Source organism: Onychomys torridus, chromosome 12, assembly GCF_903995425.1.
Source record: "Onychomys torridus chromosome 12, mOncTor1.1, whole genome shotgun sequence".
Lineage (NCBI taxonomy): Eukaryota > Metazoa > Chordata > Mammalia > Rodentia > Cricetidae > Onychomys > Onychomys torridus.
In genome coordinates this window covers 44,568,002-44,593,933 of record NC_050454.1, presented here as the reverse complement: position 1 = coordinate 44,593,933, position 25,932 = coordinate 44,568,002, and positions in this window count along the sequence as shown.

Here is a 25,932-nt window from a genome sequence, read left to right as displayed (position 1 = left end):
GAATGAGCAGCTATGAGCGCACAAATGTAGATGGGACATTTAGACCCCTCTCCTTCAAGTCTTGGAGAATATCCTGGAAGACGACATAAAAATACATTAGCTAGAATGTGGGGAAGAGGAGTGCTGCGACATCCTATTGCCTGAATATGACAAGGGACATGAGCATTGCACACATGATCACCCACCTGCTGTACAAGACCTAGACAAGATCAAACCAGCTCGAAATTTCAGCATGAAACAGAGAGGGGCCCCAGAGCAATTTTGGCTGAGAAACTACTGACAGTTGATGTCTGCTGGGCAAACTTTTTTGGGAAGGTGGTTGCTGTAGGACTCCATGGCCAGTGGATGACCCATGACTATGTGCATGTGGGCAGGAATAATTGGACTCAGTGGATTAAATATAAATATATAAACAAAAAGTTTATGCAGACACGGTATTGGAAGGGAGATGTGATTGAAATCCTGCAAGGAGTCGAGTCAGGGAGTGAGAGGTAGACATGATGAAGATATTGTTTACATGTATGAAATTTTCAAAGAATAAATCAATAAAAAGTAGCATCTTTATTCTTAATAGCCAGAAACTGGAAACAACCCCGATGTCCCTCAACTGAGAAACAGATAAATAAAATGTGGCATATTTACAAAATGGCGTGTTACTCAACTGTTAAAAACAATGATATCATGAGATTTGCTGGTAAATGGATGAAACTGGGAAAGATCATTCTGAGTGATGAAACCCAGACCCAGGAAGACAAACATGGTATGTACTCACTCGTAAGTGGGTATTAGCTGTAAAGGATATCCATGCTACAATCAGATCCAGAAAAACCAAGTAAAAATGAAGGCTCAAGGAATGAAGCATGAATGTCACTGTGAAGGGGAAATAGACTAGACATAATATTGGACAGAGGGAGGGGTCTGGATGGGGAGGTGGGGATGGGAACAGGAGGGATCAGTTTGCGGGAGGATGGAGGGAGAGTACTGGGAGAGACAACTGGAATCTCTGGGACGAGTTAGAAATCGAGTGCCTTGGAAACTCTCAGGAACTTGTGAGGGTAACCCTAGAAAGGACTCCCAGTATTGAAGATTACAGAGCCTAAGCTGGATATCTCCTGTAACCAGCCAAGACTTCCAGTAGAGGGTCTGGGACACCAAGCAAGCAATAAACCCTTGGACCTACAATCTGTCCTGCCTACAAGACGTATTGAAGAATTTGTAGCTTGGTTTGTGGCAGCAGAAACTGTAGAAGTGACCAACCAATGACTGGCCCAGCTTGAGACACATTGCCATGAGAGGTAACTTACCGCTGAGGGCCAGGACCCAGAAGCGGGATACCCCAGGAACATAAAATAGAATGAAACGTGACTGGAAAAAAAATAATTCTTAATAATATTATACACCCAAAGATTGGTGTCTAGCCCAATAGTCATCAGAGAGGCTTCACCCAGCAACTAATGGAAATAGATACAGACCCACAGCCAAACAACAGGCAAATCCCGGGAACCCTGTAGAAGAGGGGGAGGAAGGATTGTAGGAGCCAAGGTATCAAAGACACCACAGGAAAACCCACAGGAATAACTAAGCTCAACAGGGGCTCACAGGGACTGAACTGACAACCAGGGAGCCTGCATGGGACCAACCTAGGGTCTCTGCATATATGTTACAGTTGTATAAATTTGGTGTTCTTGTGGAACTCCTCACAGTGGGAGCAGGGGCTGTTCCTGACTCCGTTACCTCTTTTTTGGTGTGTGTTTGTTTGTTTGTTTTTTGTTGGTTTTGTTTTTTAATTAACAATTTTTTTAATTCATTTTACATACCAAAGATCCCCCTTTCCCTCCCCCCACCCCTCAAATCTCCCCTTTCCAACCCACCCCCCATTCCCTCCTGCAAGAAGGTAAGGCCTCCCATGGGGAGGTACATTTAGTAGAAGTAAGTCCAAGCCCCTTCCCCTGCCTTAAGGCGGTGCAAGGTGTCCCATCATAGATAGTAGGTTCCAAAAAGCCAGTTCATGCACCAGGGATGGATTCTGATCCTACTGCCAGGGGGCTTTTTAAGCAGATTATGCTGCACAACTGTCTCTCTATGCAGAGGGCTACCTGTTTTGGGGGAACTCTTTCCTCCTACCAGATTGTTTTGCCCAGTCTGTTTCTCTTCAGAAGAGGGCTGGCCTACCATGGACATCAGCTAGCCATGGAATATCAAATTGCAATGAGACTAGTCACCTGTGGAGGAGGAAGAGGAGGAGGAGGAGGAGGAGGAGGAGGAGGAGGAGGAGGAGGAGGAAGAGGAGGAGGAGAGGGGAAGGGGAGGAGAAAGGATTGGGTAAGACTGGGAGAGGAGAAACTGGCTGGGGCGTAAAAACAATAACTAACTAAAAGAAAGAAAGAAAGAAAGAAAGAAAGAAAAAGAAAGAAAGAAAGAAAGAAAGAGAGAGAGAGAGGGGGAGGGAGGGAGGGAGGGAGGGAGGGAGGGAGGAAGGAAGGAAGAAAAAGACAGGAGAATATCAATTAAATTGTACCTATAACTTTTTGATGAATGCAATTAGTGTGTGCTATCTTACAATTGTAGGGAAAACAAAAACTCAAATTTTAAAGAATTTTGTCTTTAATAATTTTATTAATTCATTACTTTAAAATAAAATCTGGATGTTTTGCATATTTATACAACACAGAGCATGGCTATTGGATTTTAGTTTTAAAGATGGTAGCAAAGATTTCTCCTTATCTCCTAGGTGATAAAATAACAATAAGAATAGCAATAAACAGAAATGATAAGATAAAATACACAAATATTCAATCAAAAAATTTTCATTTTAGACAGAATTGTGAAGTATCAATACATGAAGCTACATATACAGCCAGTTGTAGAAAAAGTATGTCAGATTTTGGTTAGATGCAACAGGGTCTCATATGGCACAGAAAAAAGTATAAAACCAATGCCTTTGGTGTGGCATTGTGTTCCCCCAAAATATTGTGTGTTCCCCAAAATAAAGTTATCTGGGGTCAGAGAACAGACAGCCACTAGAACAAAGCCAAAAATGGTGACTAGAAAATGGGTCAGAGCAAACCATAGCAGAAGCTGGGTGGTGGTGGTGCATGCCTTTAATCCCAGCACATGGGAGGCAGAGCTAGGCGGATCTCTGTTAGTTCAAGGATACAGCCAGCATGGAGACTCACACCTTTAATCCCAGAATTCCAGTCTTTAATCCCAGGGAGTGACGGCAGAAAGAAAAAGATATATAATGCATGAAAACTAGAAACTAGAAGCATTTGGCTGGTTAAGCATTTAGGCTTCTGAGCAACAGTTCAGCTGAGATTCATTTGGATGAGGACTCAGAAGCTTGCAGTCTGAGGAAACAAGACCAGCTGAGGAACTGGCGAGGTGAGGTAGCTGTGGCTTGTTCTACTTCTCTGATCTTCCAGCATTCACCCCAATAACTGGTCTCGGGTTTGATTTTATTAATAAGACTATTTAAGATTCCTGCTACACTTTGGAGCAAACAGATCACACTGTTGCAGCTGATTGTAACTACTTTATGAATTTGGATTGACAGCAGTTAGGTTAGAAAAACACAAGAAATCATGCAAATATCCCATCACAGCACAAGCAGCAGTGGCAGATCAAAGAACTATGCATTGTAAATAGTCATGCTGCTGCCAGTATTTACCAACCCAAGTAAAGTAAAAATTTTATTCACACACACACACACACACACACACACACACACACACACACCTCACACTGAGGATTAGTTTTATATTTAAGCATATTTACCTTTGTCTTGAAAGTAACTGCTTTTAAATCTTTTTATTGTAATTGTAGTCTTTGTGATTCGTACAGAGCTCATTATAGTCTTAGCTTTTATAGTTGAGAAATTAAAGTCTGAACTTGCCTACCACTATCTCAATGATGTTTTAGTTTAGGAATGAGTTTGTAAACAATCTAAATGAATGAAAATGAATTTCAGAAACTTTTAATATAATCTCTAAGAAGTAAAATATTTTCTCTTTCCATTTTTATTTCTTTCTTCCTTAATCCCTTGCCTTCTTCCTTTCTTTCTTTGCTACATATGATGAGTTTTCTTTATATATATGGTTCTTAGCCAATAAGTTTTAATTTTCTTTTTAAAATCAGAGCAAGAGAGAAAGCAAGTGAGGCCACAAGCAGCCATTGGAAACCATCATCAAAGCAGGCATTCATCTTGCCCTTCCTCATGTCTGTCTCTTATGCAAAATGGCTACCTTTCTGAAGCAGAGGATGACCAATAGAGTGAGGATCAGAGGCCAGGGCCATCTCTATCTATCTGATGGATCATTTTTGGAAAGCGGTATCAATCCTGGGCTGCAGCTGTTTGAAACCTTCCATTTCACTTCAAGAACTGGCTCATGGAATCACACATGCCCCAACACACTCTAGAAATATAAATATTGTATAAGTGGGCATATTATAGTCTGAAACCAAACCGTGCTTTGTTAGTAAAGATGAAGAGAAGAAACATGCTGGAGAGTTATCTAGAATTTTCTGCCAGGTTTCCAGAGAGAAGTATTAAATCCTAGAACACTGGAAATGAAAGAGAACAGAAGAGAAACAGATGGCATTTCTTATAACTCCAAGAAAAGCTTCTGTGATCACATTTGACATTCTGCCTCCTGGGAACAATGAGTACTTCCTTGGAATTTTTAAAATGTGGATAAGAAGACTACTAATAACCACTTAATACAGATCTTTCCTCCCTCCATTCCTCCCTCCCTCTTCCTGCCCCTCACCCATAGTGTGTACATGAATTTGTGTGTGTCAACTTGAGATTGAGCAGGCCCACACATGAAGCCAGGGTGAAACTTCTGGTAATCTCATAGTTATCTGGTGCCATAGGAAGATGTTCCTGAGAAAACAATAACATTACATTTTAACATTGTATGTATATAATTTATATTTGTATAGTTATTTTATATATGAAAGATATCTAGTCAAACACACTTCCAATAAAAATGTGAAAATTGGCTTGACAATTGTGAAAGGTATTTTTGGAACATTCTAGAAACAAGTCAGAAAACACATGGCAGAAATAGGTTATACTTGTCTATACAGCTAGTATATCAAACAAGTTGAAGTAAATATCATCTACATAAAACAAGATAGAATACTTGCATATGACAACTTAAAAAAAATGAAAACAGTGAAAATTTTTTAAAAATCTATGTCAGAATTAAGTAAATGAAAAGGCAGAAAAATACCATCATAAAAATAAAGGTTACAGAGGAATCAGACAAATGAAAACATACACTCCTAAAATACCTAAAAGAAAAATTTTTTAAATTCAATAAAGCAAAAGCTAAAAAAAGAATAGATTCTCCCTTTGAAGGGAATTATAACTACTTATGATAAAAAAAATTATCCCATGTGAATTAGCACCTTGTTCTGTAATGTTAAACAGTGCAAAAAAGTTAGGGTAAGTGATAGTAAAAATATACAGGGTAGATTTTTCAAAGCAGTTGTTATTTAGGAATAAAATGTGTAGCCCAGTTACCACAGGTGTATTTTAAAAAATAGTAAATTTGAATTCTCTATGGGAAAATTCATTTGTTTACAGTGTCCAATAACTAAGGTTTTTTTTGTTTTGTTTTGTTTTGTTTTGTTTTAAGAATCTGGCTATTGCATCAAAGCCAGGAAATACGAAATAAATATTGTCACACAAGAATTTTAGATTAAGCCAAAGTCTTAGTTAGCTATAAAAGAAACAAAGAAAAATTTAAACTCTGGAAGCATAATTGAATGAACTAACTTAAAGTTTAGACTCAAACAAAGTAATGAATGAGATAAATTGGCAAATCTTTTCAGTTCTAAACTCTTTGTAAATTCCAATTAGGTGCTATTAATATTCCAACTAATATTAGAAGATTTAAAACTAAAACATTGTTAATCGTCTTGATGATGTGAATATTATAAAATTGACAGCCAAATAATAGTCTTCCAGATTGGTAAATTTTATTCCAACTCTATATATTTATTTGCACATGCTTATGTGTTTTATATGGCATTTAAGATAAATAGTAATTTGATTATTTATGAGTTTTTCCTGACATCCTTATTGTTATTTTATCCTCTGCCTTCCCTTTTCTTCTGTATCAATGCTCCTGCCTAATTAAAGCCCCCCATCTTTCCTGAGCTGCTTTGAAGTCACTTGTACCCAGGTCTTCCCCTCCCTATTGCTCATCCCCCATCCAATGTTTCCTTTTTATATCCTATTTTCAGAAATGACTCCAAGTTGTATATTCACATCTGAAGATTTGGAGCTAGGAGGTGCAGACAAGAGAAAATATGACATGTCTTTCTACATCTGTGCAACCTCACTCATTATGATCCATGTATTTGTATTAACATTTCATTATTTTTTTCAGCTGAATATTATTTCATATGTTCCATATTTCCATTATCCATTCATCTGTCAAAGGATATCTCACTTATTTCAATTGCTAGCTATTGTGAATAGAGCAGCTATGCACATGAGTGAACAAATCCTAATGGGATAGTCAAAGACTCAGCCCTGAAATCACACACACACACACACACACACACACACACACACACACACACACACACACACGAGACTATTATACAGACTGAGCAGGTGCCAGAATTTGAGCGAGAGCAAGAGAGTCCAAGGGATGAGTTGGAGAGAAGAAAGGGAAGTGGGGAATGATGTTGTTTTCCAAAGATTAAAATGAGATCATTTATATATGTAAAGAAGAATACGGGAGTGGACATCAGACTCTGGAGTTCGTGGGACTCTGACAGAAAACAATGCAGGGGTTTTGAAGAAAATACTTGAGAACAGAGGTAGATAGCCATCTCTGTGAAACACTGGCCCAGTGTTGGGTTAGTTCTGTAACCATGGACAGACTGCCTCCCTGTGACTACACTCTCCAATGACATAAATTGGATCCAGTGCTTCCCTTAACCCTGATTGCCAAGAATGTCAGGGGAAATGAGTGTGCCCTAGCAAAGCTTTCCCACCGCTGCTTAATCCTTACACACGAGAAGAACCAGAAAAATGAGTTGTTCTCTTTTCTTTTTCTTTCTTCTTCTTCTTCTTCTTCTTCTTCTTCTTCTTCTTCTTCTTCTTCTTCTTCTTTTTGATAGGGAATTCTGGCTTTGGATTGAAGTATCAATTCATATGCTGCTTCTGAAAGATAGACCAAAATTCCTCTTCCTAAATTCATAAATGCTTGGAAGCCAAAAATGTAAAATAATTAATTTTCCTCATTAATAAGAATTATTCCTCTACAATGTAAAATAACGAAGCAACTGTACTATTCTTTTGTAAATAACATAAATGTAAAAGGACATTGTTTTGTTTCTATGATTTATAAGTCTTTACTTTTAAATTCTTTGAAATATTAACATGCATCCTTCAATGGCAGCTCATTTTCTCCTGAGTCCACTATTATTATTTTACCAGTGCCTTCTTTTGAGAATTCCATTTTTAAAATTTGCTTATAATTATAAAATAATGTTGTTTGTAAATACTCTTTTATTCATGTAATAAAAACTACAAATGATTTCATTTATATTAAAATGTCCTTCCAAATAGAGTAACTATTCACTTATTACATTTTTACATGCAAAAGTTAGAAAAGATAAAGCAAAAATATACTTAACTACATTAATGATGGGTTTTGTTTAATTCATCTTCACAGAAATGGATCATGGTTAAGGATGAGTTTTGCCAAATGTTTTGGTCTATCAAAGCAAGAATCTAAAAAGGTTGGGTTTCTAGAGTTGTAAAAAAATTATATATATGAGATCTTCAGGGAAATATATGGTATTTACCATGTGTTTACCTTAAATTTTACTTCTACATTTGTAATTTCTTTCTCTTAAGCATATCTTTAGTTTCTAAAACAAGGAAAAAGATGCTAATAGATAATTAGAACCCATTTATGTTTCCTCTCTACCATTTGTGTTTAAGTAAAGTTTCAGTACTTTTCTTTCTCACTAGTCACACACATGCAGGGGAAGAGTGCACCTGGCAATTTGTTAGAAGCTACGCTTCATTTGATATGGCACTTTTCCCACAATTGAGAACTACAGAATACATTTCTAACAGAAGGACAGTCTTTTCTAACTCTGATAAATACAAATATAAGCAAAAGAACATTCAGCCAATGTATTGTACAGTTAAATAGAGAACCCAAGGAAGGTTAGACATAATAGCTTTGTAGATTTCCTTTCAACTTATTTTTAAACACACAAAAACTAAAAAGACTATGTAAAGAATTCATGTCAGTTTTTGTTCCCTGATAGAGGAAAATCCACCTGAAGTTGGCAAGACAAGTATTTACAAGTGTCAATTTTCTTAATATGTTTCCTAAATTAGTTTTGAGTAAGCAGTAGTTTAGAAAGGAAATTGTGGAAGAGAAACATATACATCAGAACAATCATCTATAAAACTAAAGCTGTAACATGTACTGACTAGGAATACATATTAATCAATTAGATGACATACAGATGGAGCCAGATGGAAAATAGCAGGATAAAATTCATGTATGCTTTCACACAGACTTCAGAATTGTAGGCAGGAAAAAGAGTTGTGACTACATGAAAAAGAAAGGGAAGGGTATGGTAGATACAGATGTTGAAAATGATAGCCACTGTGTGGCACTGAGAATTCACAGTTTTCCATTATAGCATTCCTGTTAGCTACAAGGCAGGAACAGCCACACACATGGAGAGTAGGCAGATGACATGCCAATTCCCTGGAGTTGAATTTGTATATAACAATTCCTCAGTTAGTAAAAATGGATTCTGAAAAATACCTTAACAGAAAAAAAGATATAAAAAGATGTTCATTTGAGCAACCCAAGTGTTGGATAAACCATAAGCCAAGTTAAAAAGAACAGAAAATAATGACTAATGATGATTAAATATTGATAGTGCTTTTCAACCTGTAATGTGCATGTTATTGTCAATTTAACTGATTGTATCTCTATAACTTGACTATAGACAGAAATCAATCATGTTCAATGCTATGAGTTGTAATACTGCAATGGTCCATTACTTGTTTATTCATATTGTTAAGTGATACTTATGTTTTCATACTTGTACTCATCATTTCTTGGATTTAAGTTGATGCATAGCACACAAAGAGCTCTGGGCGATTGTAAATTAGAAATATTTTTATATAAAGAAAAGTAAGAACATTCAACAGCTGCTTCTGTGACTTTCTCCATGTGTTAAAGTGTATGTCTTGGTAATTTGCCTGCCCTATACTCTGAAAAATCTGAAATTCAGGGGATTGTGTATGAATGAAAGGTGAGGAAAATTGAATACAATTTGGACTTGTTTTTTAAAATGTATTTTGCTAGTTGTTTGTGTACTCAGGATCAATATTTTAAATGTTTCTGTTCAACAATGTAATAGAATTGTGTATATACATTATGGGGGTTGAGTCAAAGAATTGATTATATTTTAGAGTGGTTAGCAGCAAGTATTTTGGAGATCATGTAGACTGTGGTGGAAATTTGACTCTAAAAGTCATTAGATATAGACTCATATTTAAGTTATAGATCTTTTAAACTCTCCTTCAGTACAAAACTACTAATAATCCTTATGCCACAGCTGTATTGGAATTGTTGAACAAGCTAATTGTGTTGGACACAAAGACAATTTGTAGACCAAAAATTATCCTTAATTATATAAACCTCTAAAAGAGGATGAGTTTTATTATTTATTTCACTTTTCATTATTTCTCAATCATTTACTTATATTTTATGTAATAGAGTTGAGGAAAAGATCTCTGGTTTTTTTCAGGTTGTTGATGTGATAATTCTAACTATATTCAAATACTGTATGTAAATTCATATTTTCTTGAAGAAAATTGGGTTCATTATATTTAGATTAAAAAAAGCATGTAAAAGAGTTTGGGCAACTCTAAAATAATACATAGTGTGAAACATGACTAGATCAAATAACAAATGATATTTGTAGCTTATTAAAAAAAAAACACCCAATGTATACTAACCATATTCATGGCTCTAATTAGATCCTCAAGAATTAAATAAATTGTACATTGAAGGCAGTTAGAAATTGCTATATAGCATAATCATATGTACTGCATTTGTAGTAATCTGAAGTATTCATTTTAAGACTAATTATGGTATAACTAATGGTCCTCTAAGTAATATCCAAATCCACTTACCAGTTTTTCCATTAAAAAAGATATACCTAGAGAGTCCATTGGGCAGTATTTTGTATGTATCTGTCATAGTTTATTTTTGGAACAACACTTAAATTGGTATATTAAGCAATATGTATGGTTTTTAGTTCATCTTCCAAAACCTAACCAGAACAAAAGCTATAAGAAGGTTATCTGGCCAGACCGCTTAATTTAGGAGCTTGATCTTCTGAGCTGGATGCACATTATCTTTCCTTGGGTTTAGAATCTTCTAGCCTTCAGACTTCCATAGTTGATTATCTCATTTCTTATTTTCTACCTAGTTTGGTACTTGCAAACTGATTTTGATGCAGCTCAACTTCCAGAACATTGTGATACGCTTTTGTATAACAAATCTTTCTACAAACAGACAGATAATCGATTTTCAACCCTTCCCTGTTTTATCCTCACCCTACCATCACAGGACCAAATCCCTTTATGTATCTGAATTAAAGAAAAAAAAATGTTGTTTCAGTGATAACATGCTTTCCTGGAACACACAAGACTGTAGGCGCAACCCCATAAAATTAATAAAAATGATAAATAAATATTCTTAAAGTACCACTAATTCAAAAATATTTTCCTAAGCAGGTATGAAGCTTCAGAAGAATATATAAAATAATGATGTGTTTAATGTTAGAGCATATTTGTTCACATATTTCCTTTCTTTCAACAAATGTCTGGAAGCTCTGTGCTATTCTCAGCAGTCCTGGTATCTGGTAATTTGTCCTTTCATCTATTCCTGTAGAGAAAATGATGATCTTTCATTTTTAACTTCAAAAAACATATTCCTAACATAGTTATCCCCAGGTAAAAATTACACAAAATCTGTTAGCCTATTACTGGTGAGAGAGATACTGATGAAAAAGCCATTAGCTTCTTAGGCAGATCCTTTTGTTATTGTGTCCATATTCATAGTTCAAAAGATGCCAAACGCAAGTTTACAGCAGCGGCAGGCAGACAGAGAGATGCTTTGCCAATAGCAAAATAGTTCAAGTGAGTGGTAAAATCTGCATGGTCAAATTGAATTCTGAGAAGTCTGACTTAGTCCTGGAGGCAATGATTAATTTTGTTGGGATGAAAAATGCCACCAACTTAGTCTATCAGACATTTTGTGTAATTTCATTGAAATGCTTAAAACATTATAAGATATAAAGTTTGATTCAATGTGAATTCTCAAATAAGATAATGGCACTAGAAAAGAACACATGTCCTGGCAGTTAACTGCTTCTGGAAGATGCATTAGGAATTTTAGTTGTATCCAAGCAAATGTTGTCTAGACTTAACCACTAAGCAAAATTTTCAAAGAGTTCTCCCTGGAGGCTAATGTCTAGAGGAATGCATTCAGCACACATCTTTTCTTAAATAATTTATGATGTTTTTGAACATTAGCTGAGCCTAGAGTTTTGAATCACTGTCAAATATTGAGAAGATCTAATAATTATGTAAAACTAATACTGAGTAAAAGAAAGAAGGGAGAAAAGGTAAGAAGATGATATACTTCATTTCTGTATTTTCACTGTTAACCATTAGTTTTTTTTTTCTGTGTATTGACTAAACAGATGAAAACACACTGGCCTGAAAATGATGTCTTTAGTGAATGGAAGGGAGAGCTTTGGAAATGTGATGCCAATATGACTGCATCAGTAGTCCTGATAACTCAGAAATTCCTATTGTTTTTAGTATATAGAACTTCATTAAAATAGAAAGCAGTGCTAGCAGTTTTTGCTAAAAATGTCAATATCAAACCATTATTTATATAAGAGCTTATACTTGACTTAAAGAATGAGGATCGTGTCTATAAAACCACTGTCAGCTTTATGTATATTAATGTCATGAGATCTTAAGCACATTTATAGTGACTAACACAAGCTTTACTATAAAGAAAAAATCCCTACATGATTATAATTATGACATTAGTTGCCTTCAAATACTCAGATGGAAGCTTTTAGAGGCTTATATAGATTGATTCCTATTCATCTATTGAACTGAGTCTTGTATTAAGGTTAGACTGTATTTAGCTATTTTCTTTTGGAACATGAAATAACAGTGAGAAATATTAATCATATGCTTTACCCATCTCTAATTGCAATACAAACTAAATATTACATGGAGTAACAATAACGTGTCTAGAAAATTTATAATTATACTGGAAAGATGGCTCATCAAGTAAAGGTGAGTACTGCCAAGTGGACAACTTGAATTTGATCTCTGAAACTAACATGGTGCAAAAAAAGACTCAGTTCCTATAAGGTGTCCTCTCCTCTACATGAACACAATGACACACCACACACACACACACACACACACACACACACACACAAACATACACACACACTAACACACACATACCAATTGTATTTTAAAATATAAAAGCTTATGAATTATGTATTTTTATTGTGGTAAAATTATAATAAATTAGGTATAAAAAGAGCAAGAATTTTACAGTCCAAAAATAAATGTCTATTTACTTTTTATTGTTTTGAAGTATTGATGACAATGTTAATTTACCTCTAAATACTATCTTACCTTAAACTAGGCACTATTTGATATTTTAATTATTTTTTTTATTTCTCCATATTTATGTATTACATTATACTTGTTAACATATTCCTTAAATTTTAAATGTTGTGTTCATAAAATCTGGGAACCTCCATTACTAGTAAACAAAAATTACAAAAAAAAAAAAAACTTTTGGATTTAATTCCATTTTTTTTTTAAAGATTCTTCTCTTATATAACACATCCGGACCACAGTTTTCCCTCCCTCCTCATCTCCCAACTCCTCCCCACCTCCCATCTTCCCCAGATCTACTATCCTCTGCCTTCCTTTCAAAACAGAACAGGCAAACAAAGAGACAACAACGAACACTATAAAACAAAACACAATAAGACAAGGGAAAAGCCCTCATATCAAGGCTGGACAAGGCAACCCAAAAAGGAGAAAAAGAGTCCCAAGAGCAGGCCAAAAAGTCACAGATACACCTGCTCCAACTGTTCAGAGTCCCACAGAAATACCAACCTAACGGTCATAATGTATACGCAGAGGACATGGCGCAGACCCTTGCAGGTCCCGGGCTAGTGCTTCAGCCTCTGGGAACCCTTATGAGCTCTGCTTAGTTGATTCAGTGACCCAGGTTCTTCTGCAGTCCTCCATCCCCTCTGGCTCCCACAATCGTTCCTCTTCCTCTTCTGCTGATACAAATCTCAAGTGGAGGGACCTGATAGAGACCCTAATTTAGACTCTTTCTGCATGTCTGTCTGTGAATGTCTGTATTTGCTCCCATCTGCTGCCACAGGAAGCCTCCCTCTTTGATGACGACTAGACAAGACCAGTGGGGTCTATGAGTATAGCAGAATATCATTAGGGATCATTTCATTGATTTTATTTTTAATTTTTGGGCCAATTGTATTTGGTTCTACCCTAGGTCATCCAGGCAGTGTAGGGAATGGGCTCCCTATCCTCTGGGTGGGGGTGAGGAGTAAGATAAGCCTGGCACTGGCTGGCCACTCCCAGAAGTTCTGCACCACCATTGCCCCAGCATATATAGCAAACAGAACAGATTGTAGGTCAAGCGTCTTGTGGCTGAGCTGGTGTTCATATTTCTCCTTCTATAACCTGCCTTCTTCTAAAGCAAAAACACATTACATTTATTCTAATGGTATATTTACTTATGGGATCTTCTGACATAGAAGACCCTGTTATCTGTGAAGACAGGAGAAGTTCTTCTTTCTTTATTTCCAATCCGGAATGTTTTTATTTTATTTGCCTAAAATCTGTAACTAAGTATTCTAATGATAGTGTGTCCTTGGTCTTCCTAGTGTTACCATGAACATCCAGTGTTTTCTGCTGATTGCAATGATACTTATAGGTTTCCACTGGTGCTGTTTTTAAAAGGGAGCAGTACCACACTCTAATTGGAATACTTTGGTTTTTGTTTGTTTGTTTGTTTGTTTTTTGGTTTTTTGAGACAGGGTTTCTGTGCAGCTTTGCGCCTTTCCTGGAACTCGCTTTGGATACCAGGTTGGCCTCGAACTCACAGAGATCTGCCTGCCTCTGCCTCCCGAGTGCTGGGATTAAAGGCATGCACCACCACCGCCCGGCTGCAATAGATTTTTAATTATTTATTGTTGACAATTTTATGTGATTATGATTTTATTCTGGCCACATTTATCCTTCCACACCGTTGCTTCTGTCTCCCCACCATCTGCTACCAAGTCCCTTTTTCACACATCTATTCCTTTTTTTATTTTTTGGGGTTTTGTTTTGTGATCCACTAAGCTTATCCAGGTCTATTCATATGAATATAGATATGAAGCTGTATACAGAAACATGAGTAACTCAGCAATGACTACAACAACAAAGACAGTGACTTCCTCTTTATTGGAGCCCTGGACTGCTATTTACTCCCTTAGTCAGGAAGGGGCCCTGTAATCACCTCCTTCCTCTATGACTGAATGTTAATGGGACCAGGTTGTATGAGCTTTCTGCAGGCAACCTTAACCATGTGAACCCATAAGACAGTGTTTCACAGCCCTATTCCTCATCATAAGGCTCTTAAGTTCTCTCTACATCTTCTGCAATGTTCCTTGAGACTTGGAAAAGGTGAAGTGGTGTCGCCTTTAATGCTGAACACTCAACAATCACTTGCTCTGAGTATCTCTGAGTATCGTGACCAACCATGAGTCTCTGCGTTAAGTACTGTTTTCTGCAAAGAGGAGATTACTTGATCAAGGCAAAAATAGCACCAGTTTAGTTTATAGGTATACACATATTTATTTAGGAGGCTGTTTGACAGCATGTTGGCTTAGCAAAACAAAGGTAGTAGTTTCATTTCTATTATCTATATCAGTCGTGGTCTTTAACTAGGTCCATAGCACCATACATAAACCTCCTCCTACATAGCTAGCCTCTGAGACAATCAGATTAACCCAGTCAAAGCAGGGGAATCACTGTTGACTCATCTCCATGTGTTTGCATACCAACCTCCAGCATGATCATGGCTAGCCAGCAAGGAGGAAACTTCTAGCTCTGGTCAATGTGTTGTCTCTCTATTCTGCAGCAATGATGTATTCTCAGTAATCGGATTTTCCCCACCAAGGCCAACGGCCATAATGTGAACTATTTTGGAGGCCTCTGGGAACTTCTTGGCTACCAACTCCTGGGAAAGTGTCTGTGTCTGTACCTTGTAGGAGGGTTTTCTAATTAATAAGCTATGACTTCTGGGATAGTCATTGACTATCCGCACGTGTCTGTCTTCAAAGTCATTTTTTGCATTATATTTTTAAAATTGCTTATTTTATTTTCAGTGGATTTATTTATTTGAATTTCAACCATCTCATCCCTAATAATACAATGTGGATCACCTTTTATGCACTCTCTCTTAAGTCTGTCTTTGAACGGGAATGTAAAGGCTATTTGTACTTAAACTAATTACTCAGAAAAAAGTTATGCTGAGCATTAGCATGTTGGTTTCTCTATTTTTAATTATTGCTTCATTTTTGGTAATAGGCATTTTATAATATTCTAGCTTCACCGTTTTATCCTTTTACTTACAGTTTCCAGTTACAATCTCTTGATATCTATGAGTAAAATTACCATCTTGATATAAAATTAAGAAGAAAGAAATTTCATAACTGATGGCTATATACAAACATGTGTGAACATATAGTAAAAGTCAGTGTTTTTGCATAAATTTGATACCAAAAAGCAGAAATATTTAATGCTGTGTTCTAAAATAGCCAGGGACAAAATGTGTTCATGACTACAACTTACTTTGAATGAGTCCAGAATAAGAGGGATTAAAAATATAGATAGAGAAAAGGAGAGGTTTTTTTTAATTAAACACAAGAAACAACATAAATATTGGATACATTTTTGGTAGAACCTTCTCAATATGTCTTACTTTCACATAATTTTGCAATAAACTTGTTTGGATAAGAAAAGCAAAGCTTAAAAAATTTTAAAACATACATTTTAAAAAGTCATGATCTTGACAAGTAGTATTTTTTTCATAGTTAAAAAAAATCTCAGTACCATTGGTAGAAAGTTAGAGAAATGGAAGTCAGTACCTGCCAAAAGGGTATAGTTAAAGCCCTTCCACAATTGAGAACGTATGAAAAAATAAGGTACATCCCTTCTAAACTCCGAATAGAGGAATTAGTACCATTTTCAGCTCTGGACCAGGGCCATTATAGAAGATTTTCTTTGGCAGAATAAGAATATAAAACACTATTTTTCATTTCTCATTCACATTTCTGTAAAAATAAGTGAAATAGCAGATGAACCAGATATCAAACTTTTATGAGACCAGTGAACACAATGCTTTAGTTCAAAGCTATCTAAAGCTAAAATTTCCTCATCACGTCCTGGAAGGTGAACATTGCACATAACAATATCTAAATGCAACCAAATTGGTCTGTACTGGAGTGTCTTTTCTTCCTCGGAAACTTAATTAGCCCAGGGTTTAAAATCTAGCTCAGAGTAGAATGCTGTATCATCTAGACACGCTTGTTTGTCAGTCTCTGGCAGAACTGAACTGCTGGATTGTTATTTAACATGATTACTTGATACAATGCTGGGCTATACACAGTAAAAGAAGTATCAGCAGTTGCCCCCATGGTAGAATCCATTACGCAATTGGAAGCACAAAGTAGTACTTTTGGAGTTGCCGGGAAGAAATTGGATAGCTGGTTCATCACACTGTTTAACAAAGCAGAAATCAGGACTGGAGGCAGTGGTATCCTGACATCACAGGTCATCCAGGCTGTGTGGATCTCTATACCTGCGAGAGCAAATGGAGCTCAGACACAAGGGTTGTATGAGTGCTATTTAATCACCTTCTGAGATGTCTGCACCGTGTTTATCTTGCTTTCTTTTATGGACAAATAGGAGCTGTTAGCACAACAAATGTACTGAATCTCTGTCTATTGCAGAGGAAAGAAAAGAACTTTGTGATAACCAGAAAAGACATTTTAATTCCTAGTATCCAGCACACGGGCAATGTTTGTAGACTAAATAAAACATGAATGAATGAATGTTTTAGATCACACGGGTGCTCAGTTTCCAATATCTTAGCTAACATTTTGACTTTCCAGTATTTCAAAAGCTGTACACACACTGTAAAAGCTACAATTCAGTTTCTAAATTTTTATCTTTCCCAGGCTGGTAATAGGAAATATTGCTCTGTTGTAATTTTAATTATGAGCCGTGAGCCACAGTTCCCAGTCAGCCATGGGATCCTGAGACGAACTATCCCATACTCTACAATATACAATGCTTCTAAAGCAGCGGTGTGTGGTACGTTAGGTCATTTAACCCATTGTAATATTAATATTTCCTACTAATTTGGATTTAGTCTTAGATAACAAGTCAATCAAGAAAGATCTGATGATAGTATTTGAAAATTTCTGGGTTAGATAATATTCTGATTCTGTACTGAGAACTGTAAATTCTACCAGAAAAGATAATTTTTTAAAATTATATTTATGTTTTAATTTTACATATCAGCCATGGGTTCCCCTGTCCTCCCCCTCCCAGCCCCACCCCTACCTTCCCCCCCATGCCCTCCCCTCCATTCCCATCTCCTCCAGGGCAAGTACTCCCCTGGGGGATTCAGCTCAACCTTGTCGATTCAGTACAGGCAGGTCTCCAGTCCCCTCCTTCCAGGCTGAGCAAAGTGTCCCCGCATATGCCCTAGGTTCCAAACAGCCAGCTCATGCACTAAGGACAGGTCTGTGTCCCACTGCCTGGGTGCCTCCCAAACAGTTCAAGCTATTCAATTGTCTCACTTATCCAGAGGGCCTGATCCATTTGGGGGCTCCACAGCTTTTGGTTCATAATTCATGTGCTTCCATTCGTTTGGCTATTTGTCCCTGTGCTTTTTCCAATCTTGGGCTCAACAATTCACGCTCTTACAGTCCCTCCTCTTTCTCGACAATTGGACACCTGGAGCTCCACCTGGGGCCCGGCTGAGGATCTCTGCATTGACTTCCATCAGTTATTGGATGAGAGTTCCAGCTCAACTGTTAGGGTGTTTGGCCATCTGATCACCAGATTAGGTCAGATCGGGCTTTCTCTCGACTATTGCCAGCAGTCTACAGAGGATATATCATTGTGGATTTCTGGGGACCTCTCCAGCACTCTGCCTATTCCTGTTCTCATGTGGTCATCATTTATCATGGTCTGTTATTCCTTGTTCTCCCTTTCTGTTCTTGATCCTGCTGAGATCTCCTGCTCCCTTAAGTTCTCTTTCCCTCGAACCTTGTATTTATTCATACTCCAAAAGTTTCTAGTCTTTAACATAATTTAGCACCATTTAAAATTCCAAAACTCTAAAGTCTCTACTGAGATTTAGAGCAATCTTTTTACTGTAGGCCCATGTAAAATCAAAAAGCAAACTACATAATTTTACAAACAATGACATAGAATATATATTGCTACTTTAAAATATGGGAACAAAATAAAGGAATAGTGGACCACAGCAAATCCAAAATCCATCAGGACAAGCACAGAATCCTACAGCTCTTTGTCCAGTGCCAAAGGACATAGAGACTCTTCCATTCAGGAATTGCTTCCTACAGCATACGTGCTAGTCTTGGGCTTGTTCCTCTTCTTGTATTTAGCTCTTCTTGGAAGATAATACATGACTCTGGCACATCAAACATCTTGGGATCTCTGCTGAAACCTTGGCTTACTTTTATAGGATTTTGCAGTGGTTTCTTGGGGCCTCAGGACATTCCCACAAATACTCCTTGACAAATATCTAATCTCCTAGAATTAGCTTTTATAAATGTTTCATAGTGGTATCTCATGACATTTATTTATATTTAAACAATATCCAAGTCATAGTTGTCTTCTCACATGTATATTTCCAAGCAATGTATTATTTGCATGTTATCTGTTGAATTTTGATCATTTGTAATAGGGTATTTATCATGTTATATATAATGAAAAACACTGTATACATTGTAGCTAAAAACTGTTTATTCAAAATATTTTCCAAACATTATTTTCAGTTTCTGCACATGGTTTTTATTTTATTATGTTTACGTATACATCTGAATGCCCTTTTTGTTCTAAGAGCATTTTTGTAATGAAATTTTGGGATGCTAGCATTAAGTGTTTATGTTGGCCTCATACTGGCTGTAGATGAGCAAAGCATAATGCAAAGTAGGGAGAGTTTTAGGACATAGTGTTCCATTAGGAGAAGTACTTGTTACTTCTGAACTCTGAGCCTAGTGGCCTAGAAAATTTTGTATATGATCGGGGGAGATGCGAGCTGCCATTGGAGTGTCTGCCAGAGCTTTGAAGTCTAGGTTTTAGCACACATTCAGGAATATGACATAAACATTTGTTAGTTTGATACTGTGAACATTAAGTAAGTAATTTTTCTGGTCATTTCTTTTACCCAAATCCTGGTAATTATAAATAATAAAAATATAGAAGAAATTTTATTTTCAATCTATTTCAGTAACTTACGTAGATTTCCAACTTTCATAGGGTATATCAGAAGACTTACTACCCTCTATAATAATTTCTCAAAAGGAACTCTTTTTGTACCTGCATTACATATGTTATACCTTACATGTATTATGACACAAAATTTCATGCTATATTGTATTGTGGCATAACTAACATAATATATGTAATATTTATATAACATATAAACACACTATACTATCTATAGTAGATATTATGATATGCTTTACACAAATATTTCACTTTATGTGCTATGTTAAATAATACATTATATACATATGACTTTCTGAATAACATGAAATATATGTAATCCTACTGTTTTTGTATTTATAGTATATTGGCAGCAATATGGTTCTAGATGTCTAAAATGGCATCATTGACTTTCTAGATTTGTTTCTGCAGATTTCAAGAAATTAATTCTCTATAATGATCAGTTTTAAAGATAGCTAATAACAGTTCCAGACTAAAGAAAGAACTACTTATCATTGGCATGCCTTCCAGTATAACATACAGAATATGTTCACTGAATATTTCCAGTATATCTCTTATAAAAATCAAGGATTCAGTTTGGATGCATGGAATTTACCTTTAGAATATATTTGCCAGAGTAATGAACACTGGGGAAAAGGGACAATGAGATTTTAGAGAATCTAATTTTTTGCTTTCAACTAATTAATATAAATTATAGAAGGTGCCACAAGATTGATTGGCTGCTCATATTGTAGCTGGGAAAATTAGGCCAACAAAGACAGGGTGCAGGAAGTCCTCCTGCTATCTCAGGAAGCATCTGTAAGAGGTAGCAGGTCCTATGTAGGCTTAGATGAAGGAGGTCTTTATCTCTTCCAGCAGCAGAGCTGACATGACTGACACTCACACAGTCCTCCTGTGGCTGGCTGAATTATAGCACATGTAGAATTCTTCAACTCATAAATTGTCTACTATTAGAGAGAAATACTGGGAATGAATGATTCCCTTCAAATTGAAATGAAGCCCTGTGAGAAATTTCATCAGTCTGAGGAATCAGTATCCAAATTTTCTTGATCCCCCCCCCCCAGAAGAAGAAGACATCCAGTGAAATTGGCCTGTCCATGCTCTAATTGATGCAGTACTCTCTTCTAATTCTAATGGTCTTCAATAGCCCACTCTGTGAGGAGTAATACTCCATTTCCTGCCAGGAAGGAGTACATAAGTTCTACATAGCCCTAGGAAACTTCCCTGAGCAAATGGGAGCAGCTGCTACTGCTGGTAATATTGACTTTCCTCGTGACCAGCCACCACTCTCCCTCTTGTTCTCTCATCTACTTAAGTTGCTCCTGGTCCCTAGATGAAGTATGACTGATGGCCAAAGAAACTGCTTAAATTTCCTAGTTTGTACACATAGAAGTAATGAGAAGGTGTGTAAATATCACTGCTAAGCATCTAAAATAGGAAGAAACATATAAATTAATCATATTGAATTTAAATAACATTATTTTAATATATACATTCTATCCCCTCATGAACTGGGACGTTACATTTAATGTTCTTGACTTAGGAGGTGTAATGTGCCCTTCCATTTGCTCGTGTTTCTCTTCTACATTGAACACTTGTAGGGCAAAGCCAGCAAACTTGAAATTTTGGGTCTTGCTTGGTTTACCACAGAAGACAGACTTCAGACATTTAAGGATTTTATGATCTTAGCATGGTGTGGTCCCTTAACAAAGACACTCATCCATAATAAAAAGGTCCAAAGGATAGAATTCTACTGCTGCTCTGTAAAGTAAATTTGTGAGCAGAGCCTGAGTATTGTAATCGTTTTCTCCTGTGGGTCAGACCTCATCGGAGGCGCTGAAGCTGCTCAACAGGAGCATCGAAATGCAGCGGAAGTCCCTGGATTTTACAGTGACAAAGAAGGAGAGCAGATAGATGACAGCACAACTATCAATGTGGCATTCAGAATGCCCAGAGTAATGAAAGCTACAGTGTTGGTGAGGTTATCCTGGTATTCAATTAAGGATGTGAAACGTACTGAATTCTTTCCCGATCTTTTTGAGGAAAAAAAATCCTTCTAAAGACCAGGTTTTCTCAAGTCAAATTCAAAGAACAAAAATCCTATTTAATGATGAGACAATTTACAAAACTTAAATTTCATACATCTGATATCTGATTATCTTCAAGAATAAGGTTAGATACTACTTGCAACCTATACTGTTAATCTATCTCCAAACTTCCAACAGGAACTATGGCCTTTTAACAGATAGCTGTGCACTGGAGGAAAGCAATACTAAGAAGATTTAGATAATACTAGATGGTAACTTAAAACTTACATTGATTTGAAGAGATGCAAAATATCACTGACTCCACAGCTAGGGTCTAAAAAATGGGTTTCTGGTGACCAGTAAGTTTCAGTTCTGTCTACCTTATAACATGAGTACTGAGTGTCTGAAGTCATTCTATGGCTTTTATTCCATATCTATGATAAGTAATAAGAATATATCATAACTGACAGAATTTTCATAATAATTCCATAAATGAGGCACTTAAGTTAATCTTATACTTCAAAACAAAAAAGTCCAAGTACAAAAATTCTAGAACTGTTTCTTCCTAAGAAAATGGTATCAAGAAGTGAAGGATTCAGTTGTGGATATTTCCATTATAACACTATTCAACTCTTTTTGTTTTGTCAACTCTAAAAAAGACAGAAAGATTTTGAAGACTGTGAAGTTCTGTAGATGATAGTTTCAATTCTAGTCACAATACTAGCAATGGCTTCATTGCTTGAAAATACTAAAAACATCTACTTATCTGCCAAATGCAATCAAACTTGGTTGCACAAGTGTTATTCCAATGACCTCAAATCCTTAGATGGGAAGGTTATTTGAACCCATAGTTTTGGACCAATCTTGACAATGTAATAAGACTCTTTCTTGAAACAAAATAAAGACAAACTTTTCAATAAATTAGAATTCTACATGTGTAAAGCCTGAACTACAGATAAGTAACAAATATGGAAATGTTAAATCCATTTGGTACTCAAATATCCTGAGGTTATGATATAGTTCTGATCATTTCTCATAGTAGAAATCAACTTCAAAATAGTATTAATAAAATAAAATAAAACCTTCAGATTGTATTAAAATGCTATCTGATCAGGCAAGCCCAAGGCAGATAGTAAGAGAACAACTTTATGGGAGTCTTTGGATTTTTGTATGTCTTTTATCCTCCTAGGGTTTAAATTGATATCCTCATACCTCTATGCATGTATCCTACCGCCATTCAGCAATATCCTGAGCCCTCCCCCTGCAATTCGGCAGCATTAGAACTCACATGATCTGCTACCTTTGCAGTTTGTTGCATATATGTTTCAATCTATAACCCGTATTTTCCTATTTGTATATTAATATGGCAGAAAGTATGCCTTCCTCCATCTCTGTCCATCTTCCCTCACCCTGTGTTATTGTTTCTTATGCATGGATAAAATGGTTCTTCCACTTGCAGAAATAGACTGTAACTTAGTACAACTCCTTATCCTCAAAGATAATCTAGGTAACCCCAGAGACAGTAAATGTCCTCATTGGTCTCATCAATTCTACATGGATACACAATATAAAAAGGGCTAACAAGCTGCCCCCTGTGGAATCGCAGGCTGGGGCTGAGAAGGGGACAGTGAGCAGTTACAGCTATCAAGAAAAGGGAAACAGATCATTTTCAGAGGTTTTTCTCTTAATAGAAATAAGCATGAGTAGGAAGATGGATTCCTATTCAATTATTAACAAGTGAATTAATAACTTTTAAATCGCTTTTCCTAATTTGGTCAATGTCGCTTGGTGAGCACTTTTCGAACATGCCTTCTAAGGGAAAGAATGTTTTGAGCTCACATGCAATGTCAACATTTCTATAACATGGCATTGCTGTGTTTGAATTTTGTCTTTTGCATTGAGGTTGAATTAAAGCACAAAGAATAATGATTCTTCAAGAGTAAGTCACAGGTTTTTCTATTAGAGGGAAGGGATTACTAAATTTGTCACAGAAAGAGCTTTGGATAATGTTTTTAACCTTTTTGTAATATTATGATTACCTTATCTATGAAAAGAAGGACACAAATGGAAGTTTCTTAGAAAGGTTACATTAGTATGTGGCTTGATGGGCCAAGGGAAAATTTGAAAGGAATCCTCTAGCAGACAATTATTGGATTGAGAAACACAGTATTTCATAGTGACAGTATTTTACAAAAAAAAAAAAAAAAAGTACATTTCCACGAGAGGGGTGATCAATTTTAAGAATATTGTATGAACAAAATTCAAAGTCCAGATTTTTTTTTTGCTTAGCTGAATGATTGGTAGTGTCTAGTTTACAATTAATATATAAGGTTTCAGTAAATTGTCATTGGAGAAAGACTACATAAAACCCTGCAGTGAGGCTGAACCCTATTTGCAAATAATCTGCATTACAAAAATCAACTTTCAAGCAAAATATATTGTATGAGTATAGATTCATATACAGTATTTATAATTTGGCATTTTTGACATCACAAGAACTCATCATTGTTGTCTACTTTAAGATTTTTATTGTTGTAAGGAATGATGGTGGTGAACCCCAATGTCAAAGTGTCTATTATTGTACTAGTCATATTTTTGTCAATTCAAAAAATGACCTAAGATTGTCAACTCACAAAACAAAACAATGTGTTTGTTCTCAGTTTTGTAATTATCATTGGTTGACCCTGTAATTTTGGCATGTGCTGAGGGAGCAAATGATGGTACTATGCATTGGAGAGTGAAGCTTCTTTCTTCGTAACAATGGAGCAGGGAAGAGATAGAGGAAGACGGGGGCCACAGGAAAATGCTAGGATGTTTCTTTTACCTCATAAAGCATGTGACCAATAACATACAGAAATCCCACTAACCCACATCTCCCAATAATGGTTTTACAACCAACCAACACTGCTACGGGCTTAGTACCAATCTTTTAAGAACTGATAGTTTGAAGAATTAGCTGTCTAAATCATAGCAATTATAGAATACAAGGAAGAGATTTTGTCAAGAGGCTGCTAATTACTTTAACTATAAAATGTTAGTGTTTCCAGTTATTTAAAACTAGCCACATAATGAAGGCTGAATGTGTCAGTATAAATAGCAAGACTGATGTGTAAGGCATTTCTTTCATCCTGTTCTTATCTGAAGCCCTTGGTTCTTATTTTATTTTACCCTCTGACACCTTATTATTTTTTGTTTATATTTTCCATGTTACAACAGAAAATAATTTTACATATTATCCAATGATGCTAATACCTTTTCCTGCCTTAGTGTTGAGTTACGTATTTTTAACAAAATAGATCTAGGATACATTACCAGAAGATATAATAAAAGAAGCCATGTTTGGTGTGGGGTTCAGTGTTGAAGAAATTGATTAATATACATTCTATATATAAGTATCCCTATAAAGCCTTTATGTTAAAATTTAATTCCCCAGAAAACAGGAAATAAGATTTGGGGGAGGTGATAAATCCTGGTGTTAGATGTTTAATGAACAAGATCAGTGTTAATCTGCCAAGACAGATGAGCCCACCTGTGAAATAATGGTACTGCTGCCATGGGGTTAACAAATTGTTCTCTACTTGGATTTTAGACAAACTTCACAGAATGGAATCCATGTTTGGTAAGATAAACCTAGTTTTAAAAATTGACAGAGAAGATCATAAACCTTAGCACAGAATTGAATAGTGCCCAGCTGAATTCACATAAATTGCATATTAATGGAAACTGGAGGAAAACTGATTGCTCCTGTTGTTAAAAGAAAAAAGTTTAAAAAGTAAAGAACCTGGCAGAGGTGATAACATGTCAGAGTTGTTGTAGGCAGAATTTGAGTGAGGTCACATGGGGTATCTTCTATAAGTACATATATGATCTTCTATAAGTACATATGCATTGATCTATCAAGTACTGTAGTAAAGAACACACAGGCACTTCAGAAATTAGAAGTTCATTTCTTTTTCATTGTACAGACTGGAGACCAGAATTATTCCAGCTGGAGGATTCAGGGGGCCTTCTTAATCTTAGTATTTACTTTCTACGGCTGCCTTAGCACCTTTTTCTGTATTCATATTTATCCTTAGTAACATCAGCTATGGTCCCAGAGAATATGGGCCAGGCCCTTCATAGGTACTGTCAGCTACTTTTCTGAATATAAACAGCTAGTAAAATTGGGGAAGGTGTTCCAATATGCCCTGTTTGTTTTCACACAGAGTTTTAAAGCCATAC